Source organism: Hippoglossus hippoglossus, chromosome 5 (assembly GCF_009819705.1).
Source record: "Hippoglossus hippoglossus isolate fHipHip1 chromosome 5, fHipHip1.pri, whole genome shotgun sequence".
NCBI classification, from domain to species: Eukaryota; Metazoa; Chordata; class Actinopteri; order Pleuronectiformes; family Pleuronectidae; genus Hippoglossus; species Hippoglossus hippoglossus.
The window spans coordinates 5604552-5613057 of record NC_047155.1 but is presented as its reverse complement, the minus strand read 5'-3'; positions in this window follow the sequence as shown (position 1 = coordinate 5613057).

The window sequence follows — 8506 nt, the reverse complement described above, 5'->3', positions numbered from 1 at the left end:
AGAGGCTCTCCACGGATTCTACTTGCTCTCGCAACCAGATGATTTGACTTGCTGTCTTGCAAACGGACTTAACGTGAATCAGTGCTCGGTTTTAGAAAAGCACGGTACCCAACCGTATGTGTGACTGTGGCTAGCAAGAGATTAGTTTCTTGAGGAGTAAATAATTGTCTATCGTTGTATTTGAGACATAATCAATATGTAGCCGACATCATGGACTCTTTGGGCTTTTTTTGTGATTTTACTAAAGATCTTCCGATATCTAAAGCTGCTGATGTCATATCCTTGAGAAGTCTCATAACACTGTATCCACATCTGCATTCACAAGAGCGACACTTCAGTACAGTCTAAATTAAATAAACACAGTGCCCTGGATTTTTACAGGTTTCTGTTTGTTATTTGCCTCCTTTATATTTAAATCCTCCGTGATTTGGAACGCACATAGCTGAAATCTTTGGATTTTTCTTCCCCCCCCCCCCCCCCCCCCAAAGCTAAGGTATGTTGCATTGCTTCTCCATTTGCTTCATGTAAGGCATGAATAATTCGGTGGAATTGAGATATGAAGCAGAAAGAATGTCAAGCCTTCTAAATGCAAACAAGCGGAGGATAGAAGAATAAAAAGAGCCGTGGACAAATACTCATCGTTCCCGTGTGCTTGACGACAAAAAAAAGGAAATCCAAAATGCTTATGTCCCGTTAGAGCAAGTCATAACCCTGAGTGTGCTGCCTCCCCGAGCACATTTTGCAGAGATGACAATAAATAAATGTGGCCTTATTTTTTTGTTTTTTTTCGTTGTTGTTTTCATCATTAGCATCAATAAAAGCACAACGATTTCACATGTAATAAACGCGACCCTAGGTCACTTTAAAGGATGTGTCACATCACATGTTGGTTCCAGCCTGTATTGTCACAGTATGTTTTCATTAATGTGAGTCGTCACACGTTGTGCTGAAAGTGCCACATCCCTTATAAACAGTTAAGAATTGTACCGTGTAGATGTTATGTATTTGCCAGAATTCAAACCATGCGGGACACTTCCAGGACACATTATTAATTAACAAATGATTAATCATTCATACGAGCCGGCTGACCTTTCTCCAAACCCCCCCACCCCCTCGTAACCGTGACTCAGTGTATATGGGCAGGCCTGTCAAGATTTTAGATTTCTCCATTTCAATTCTAGCATCAGATAAAGTGTGATCTTTTAAAGGAGACGTGTTCTGCTCATGTTCAGAAAACACATCACAGTCCTCAAACTGTCCATCGCCGCTGCTCCTCTTTTCAGCCTCTGTCTGAAACAATTGGTTTTAGCTCCTGTGTCTTTAAGGCCACCCCCCCCCTCCTGATAAAGTCCATACTGCTCTGATTGGTTGTCCTCTGTTCTTGCTTTACCTGGCTTTGTTCGGGCGCGTGACACACTAGCCGCTGGGCCTGCGTTATGGAAATGTGGGGTGTTGTGGTGTCACGTGACATCACGATGATGCGGGAGTGACAACGAGAAGCTTCAGGAGCTTCCGGAGCTTTATTTTCTTTAGAGGAGAGAAACTCACTTCACAGCAGAACTTTGGGCTTTTTACCTTTGCAGAACTTTTGCAGTACCACCAGAAAACACAAGGCAACCCATAAAACACACTGGAGGAAAGTGATACTCCATAATTTGTCTCCTTTAAAGGGGAATGGCAGAGAATTTCATATTTAAACTCAACCATTTGTCTCTTAGTTTTATTTAATTGCTCATCGTCAGAGGACAGACGCCCGGAGCAGAGAGAACAGAGGGTTTGGCTTTTAGGAACTCGACTCCCATTGAGCAGAAAGTGAGTTTCCAGTTGGTGAAATGACAAAAAGCAGGTCGTTGTGTTCAGAAGACAAACCTTCGACGGCATAATACCTCAAGAGTAGCTGGACGAATTATATGTGTTTTTGAGAGTTTTCCTCTTGAACAGAGGAGAAGCTGGCTAGCTGCTACGTTGGAGGTTGCAGGCCTGAGTCCAGGAATCAGAGTTTTTATACATATCATTATCATTTCCAACTACTGTGTAGTTACTGTATATTAACAAACTATTCTGTTCGCTTAGCTGTTAGCTTGACGCATATGTTAGCATGACATTTTCATTTCTCTTACTCATTTTATTAAGTAACAAATATCCGCACATTAGAGCATGCACCTTTGAGTTACCTGCAGTATAAAGCTCAGATTCATGTCTATTTTTCTATTAAACCTTTCACAATAAAGCATTTATTTACTCTGTCATTTTTATTTCGGCCCGGAGAGCAGAGACACGGGCGACTGCTTTTTCCTACGTTTCGTCCTGACATTGCTAAAGAAAAAGAAAAATCCATGTTATGTTTTGTCAGATAAATGTCAGAATTACTCGGTTCTAAATTAAGTGACAGAGGAGTGTGATGTTGTTGCTGCAGCTAAATGCATTTCCAAATGTCAAACAGACACCGTCCAACAGACCATATGTGTAGCTGTATATTGATGTTTGGTACAAAAAAATAAATACATTTTTCTGTCCTCTGGTCTACGTTTGTACAGAATCAGTGTGTGAATACAGATGCTGCAGGTTATGTTGTCACCTCTGTCCCTTGGTTTGTTTGTTTGTCGGCAGAATTACGCACGAAACTATAGAACCGATTTTTCATGAAACTTGGTAGAAGATCCAGAATTGTTTTTGTCTTTCTTTAACATTGCGAAACACAGCTTTTTAAACATCTTTTACATTGATTCCCTAGGAAATAATTCATGGATCTTCATGAACTGACATCGATGAATGTGTGTAATTGGGCGCACCTCGATTGAAACGTTGGGCCTCGGCGATGGTGGTGGACTGTTTGGCCTTTTGAAACCACTTTGAAATTAACTAGATATGAATTTCAAATTTGAATCTGCCCCAAATTGCACAAACTCCTAAATATCAGTCCCCTAAAAAAGCAATTCTTTTTTCTCTGAGAAATTAATGACAATGTTGAGAAACGCCATATCTTGTGATGTAAAAGAAAGTGTAAAACAAATCCACCAAAATGTGTGGACCTCTTCCCTGACCATTACTGAATCCTTCTACCGAATTTCATGGTTTTCTGTTTAGTTGTTTTTGCGTAACACGAAGTAAACTATGTCAACATACATCGTGAATGAAGAACAAGGCAGGAAAACATTATTTAAGGTCAACAATCAGCAATATTCACCTTTAAATCAGTGCTTCCTGCAGTAAATGAGAAAACAGCAGCACAGCGATATCTCCTCTTAATAACGACGCATGAATAACGGTGAATCTCAGATTTTTTTCCGAGCTGACAGATTTCGTCTCGTCACGGCAGCAGATGACGAAGCCTCATCTGCAAACACTTCGCAGTGCGTTATTTCTCACGGCCCCGTTATCACACTGCAGGTATGCAAATGGAGGCACTATTTTTGGAAAAGGGTGTTCGAGAAATTGGAGATCTTGACAGAAAAGAAAATCAGACACCATCCCCTTGCATAACAGCTCCCCAGGCTGTTAGAGGATGATTTCTTTCGTTCAGAGCCGGGAGCATTTGGACAATCTCTGCGCCTCGTGATGAGAGGATAAACAAGTCAGAGGGAAATGAATAGAAATGCAATTGCAATCTCATTGCAGCCAGGCATTCTCCTGCCCGTCTTTCTGCATTGTCAAGTTCCTCAGCTCGCATGAGGCTCTGCATGGAGGAGTTGCTTCTTGGTCTTTTTCTTTTTCCAGCCCTCGTGCCGATGATTCATTTCCCCACACTTTGTCCCAGCATGTGCCTTTGTTAAGTGCTATTATGAGACTTTAAGAGGTGGTTTAACATGATAGCTCACTTTCCGGAAGAAATCTGAAGTCGGCGAATCGTAGAGATGAAAATATCCCTCGGCCTCGGGGCATTTAACGCCGGCTAGAGACGACAGCAGAGAACAATGAGCGAAGAATAATTTATGGAGATATTTGTGATTCTGAAGAGGCTCTGCTGCGATGGACTGGGAATAACATGCAAGACAGACTTGCACATGTTACATCTGTGCGCGGCTGAAAAGAGTCCTGTGAGGGTGGTGGTCGTGATGAGGGTTCTCCTGCAACCATTTACCTCATTTGGTTGTCATGGCTACACAGCCGGAGGCCCGAGCTCTTGGACGCCGAGGCGGGAACATGGAGAGAGAGAGAGAGAGAGAGAGAGAGGGATGCTGGGAAGCATGGCCCTCAGTGTGGCTGCCTCGCCTCTCTCTCCATGCATCAACTAACTGGACCTGGCATTTAAGAAGAAAAAAAACAAAAGTCCCCAGCCGTGTGAACCCCGTGAACCAATCTGTGACTTTCACATCCTTCCTCAGTGTTTGAATTGTTCAGAAAAGACAATGTGACGGATCACACGAGGACATCCTTCATTAATGGTGTCAAATACAGGAGCGTCGTCTGCTTCTGCTGAGCTGAATACGTTAAAATATTACGTACGAGAGCTTGAATACGTTTCGGTAATTCTCGGTTATGTTGATGTTCATTTAAGGCTACTTCTGTTATTTCTATTTCTTAGAGAATTTTTTTGCATAATTTGTAATATGTTGTAGTTGTTTCTCAGCATCACAGATATTGGCTGTGATAAAACTACAAACAAGACCAAAATGGAACTGATAACTTATAGTCAACAAACCTACTGTCTCTGTCACCTTATCTTCAATTATGAGGAAGTGTAGGTGATGTTGTGACTCTGATGTTCCTTCATATCTGTGACATAGATCTTAAATTTTGTTCATTAATGTCTCAAAGATCTTAAATTTAACCTGTGAAACTAGCTGCGTCTTAGCATTGGTCAAAATATCCCACTGTGTTGAGAGAAAGTAAATAATCAATTCTTTTAAACTCTATTTAAAGACCGTATGAAGATTTCAGAATATCGGTTTAGATAAAACATCAACCATCAAGTAATAACACTTAGATTTAGAAAATAGGTGAATTGTGTTTAGGAAAAGCTGCGTTTATTTGTCTCTGTATTTATTTGTCGAATCCATCGTTGGTTTACCGCTTGTCTCTCATTACTGTCAGCTCCTGACCTACAGAGACAGGAAGTGAGCAGGACACAGAGGAGGGTAAGACAAGCCTCCGAGAGGAAGCGTTGAATGAATAATGGCCTGGTGCTTTACAGTGGGATCAGGGTTTGGGGGGGGGGGGGCAGCAGAGGGCTCAGGTTGCAAAGGAGCCGCACCTGATGCTTCTCTCTGTGTGAACCATGACTTCAGGGATGGTGGGGGGGTTATTTCTTCTTCTTCCCATGCACCATCTTCTCTTTCTCTGCTTGTCGTCGTCAAACACTTTCCACACATCAGCACTTCCTGGTCGTCTGTGATCAAAGGGATTTCATGGCTGCACTAATTGGTGGACTCACAAGAGGCCGATTGACAAAAAGGTTAAAATGTGAGACACCCTCTAATCCCCTGGTGATGTCATGTGGGTTGTTTTTCTTTTTAAACTGTGGAAAGCTCCTTTCAGAGCAAGAGAACACGTTATATAACTGTATTACAAGCGGAAAGAGGACGTGTTTTTTTGATAAATACACTGAATTTGATTTGGAATATTGGGGAAATCCTAAATGAAAATGAGTAGAATGTGATAATTTCTGACCTTGACGTACCACAGAGGTAATATACTTATATTATACTTACAATATTACATTTAATATCCCTAAATTTCACCAAACAGCAACAAATGTGCCACCAGAATTAGCCACTGTCTCATTTTCCTCTGTGTTACTGAGCTAATTCCACGGAGGAAGATGAAGATGCACGTTTGCCAATGCCCGGTCACTTTATTGTGGGCAGCACCATGGAAATAGCCTTCAAAGCGAGGAGGGTGAGAGGTGAACCGGGGACGCGGCGGCCGTGGGTAGCCACGAACATCAATGCATGCTTCTGGCAAACTGCTCATCCATTGCATCAAAACACAGGCTGGCAGGCTGGCGGAGTCAATTACCCTCAAATTGCATTTCCTTCATACGCACACACACACAGAAAAAACTAGCAACCAATATACGTCTGAAGATGGATGTGGAAATAAGTGTAATAAAATAAGTGATGATAGCAACAAAATCTGCCTTGTTCATCAAGAGCACGGGTCTTTAACGCGGCGTCGTTCAGGTCATGTGAGTTAATGTACGTCAGAGTCTGATTAGGACAGTGATTTATGTTGCATTAGGGAAAAGCATTAGTTTCCAGTTTCTGTCCTTGCAGTCAGGAGACAGATGCTGTAGCTCAGAGTTCAGCTCGTCCACAGAACGTTTGATTAACTTTAACATAGAATATTACTGCTTGTGTGTTTTATTAAATCCCTGTGACTCCCAAGATTATCAATTTATTTTTCAAGTGAGAGAGAGATTTTATTTATGCAATAAACTTTTATAGAGAATTACCATTTACCTGCAGCTGATATTTCTCAATCCTGAGAATTTAATCCAGCAACGATCGATGTTTAAAGTCTTAAAGCATTTAAAGCTCGGTAAGAAGTAACCCGATTCCTACATAAGTGTTTCAGCTTAGAAAAACAAAAGTGTTTATTGTAATCGCCCAGTGGGAGTCAAACACCCCCCCCCCCCCCCCACCCCACCCCGTGATGGATGTGTGTTGAATGGGTGAATTACTCCAGCGCAGCAGACCCAGAGGAAGTGGCAGGAGGGGGACGGATCTGAGCGTTGCTCATACACTGTCGCACTCCAGGGCCTAATGAGGTCAATACATTCCACATTCATCAGGTTTTCAGCAAAGTGACACATTTGCACAAAGCACCAGTGATATTACGTAAACAGTTATTAATTACAGTGAAACGATGGCATCGGGACACACAGTGGAATTCAGTGATGGTGGCAACATCTGGAAGCATCTGTGCAAACTCATTCGTCATGTTCGTGCTCCAGTAATGATCCTGAAGGACGGTTTTAAGGGTTTTAGACATTTTCTGTTTAATGCAGCTTTTCGCAGTTACAGCTTTATTATGTAACATTTTATTTAACATTTATAATAATAGTTTTTTTTCAAGACAAGTACTCACAGCATGAATCAAACTTAAGGGTCGCGAGGAGCTGCAGCCAATCCCAGCAGAGGAGATTCGGGGTTCACCCTGGACAGATTGCCAGTGTACTGTATCACGGGGCCGACATAACAAAACCATTCGCTCTCACACCTACACAAACTTCAAATTTGAATTTACAATATCTGCTCTTTCAACTCCTGAGCCAGAACTTGATCAATCCTGCATTGGCTGAAATCTGCAACTGACAGCGAGAGAGAGAGAGAGAGAGAGAGAGAGAGAGAAGGAAAAAAAACTGTGATAAACTATGTACGAATCGCAGAGAGAACATTTTATTTTGGTGATGTTCTATAAATAAGTATAAGCTTCCATACGGCCTACTTTAACTTGAGAGATGAGTTGAATTGAGGCGGCCGCAAGCAAAGTAAATGGAACAAAAGAAGACTGGGGACAGGTCACATTTGTTCTACTCTGCGCTTCACTCAGTGGAACATCCTCCCTGTTTACACTTCTCTCCGGCAGCGTCATAAATGTCAAGGTAAACTCTCAGCTGTGACAGTATCTCAAACACGGCGTCGGCTGCCTGTCCCGCGCTCTGACGACAGGGCACGTCCACCTTTTTTTTTTTTAAAACCACTCTACCTCGTGATGAATTGCTGCTGATGGATGAAAAGATAAAGCCTCGGCCTCATCCTTCAAAGTTTTTCGAGCCGGGCCCGGGAAGCTCATTCACAGCGCTGCCAAGAGGACGGAGGGAAAGTGTTATGTGTAGTCACCTGGAAAAGGTCGGCCTTGTTTGTCCTCCTTTACTACGTCCTTGTGTCGGGAACAATTAATACGAGCGAAGGTGATGGACAGACGAGGAGATAAAACCCAAAGGACTGTGTCTGTTTACGCCTCTCTGGTAAATCACATCAGAGGTGATTATATTGATCTGAATCAATATCCATCTTCTGTCAAAATGTTCTCGACACTAAACAATCGACTTGTAGTTTAATACGTCAAACAAGAAGATGTCCAAGTGTCCAAACCATAGACTGTAAATAAAGATGGACGACACATGTCCACTTCCTCCCTTTGTATAAAAAAGAAGCCAAAATAACCCCGGATGTGGGCGCCGCCATCTTGTGCTTTATATCATTTAGAGTCTGCAACGGACGAGATGATAAAGATCATCAGTGATACAGTCAAAAGTTCCAGAACAAGAAAGTAAGTATGTTGACCTTGAGTTAACATTGATTTTCTTAAAGTATAATACAACTGTGATTAAAAGTTTTTGGAATTATTTTACACACATATTTAGTCATATAACAAATTTAATCACAAATTTTAACATTGAATGATCAATTTGAAACGGTTTTTTTTTTTTAGATAATAACCCAAAATAATATAATTTAAACATTTTTTGGGGGGAATATTTTTGTATTACTTGATTTCAGTTCACTACCAATGGGTGAAATAAGTATATAGTGGTACACACACCAGACTACACCGAAAT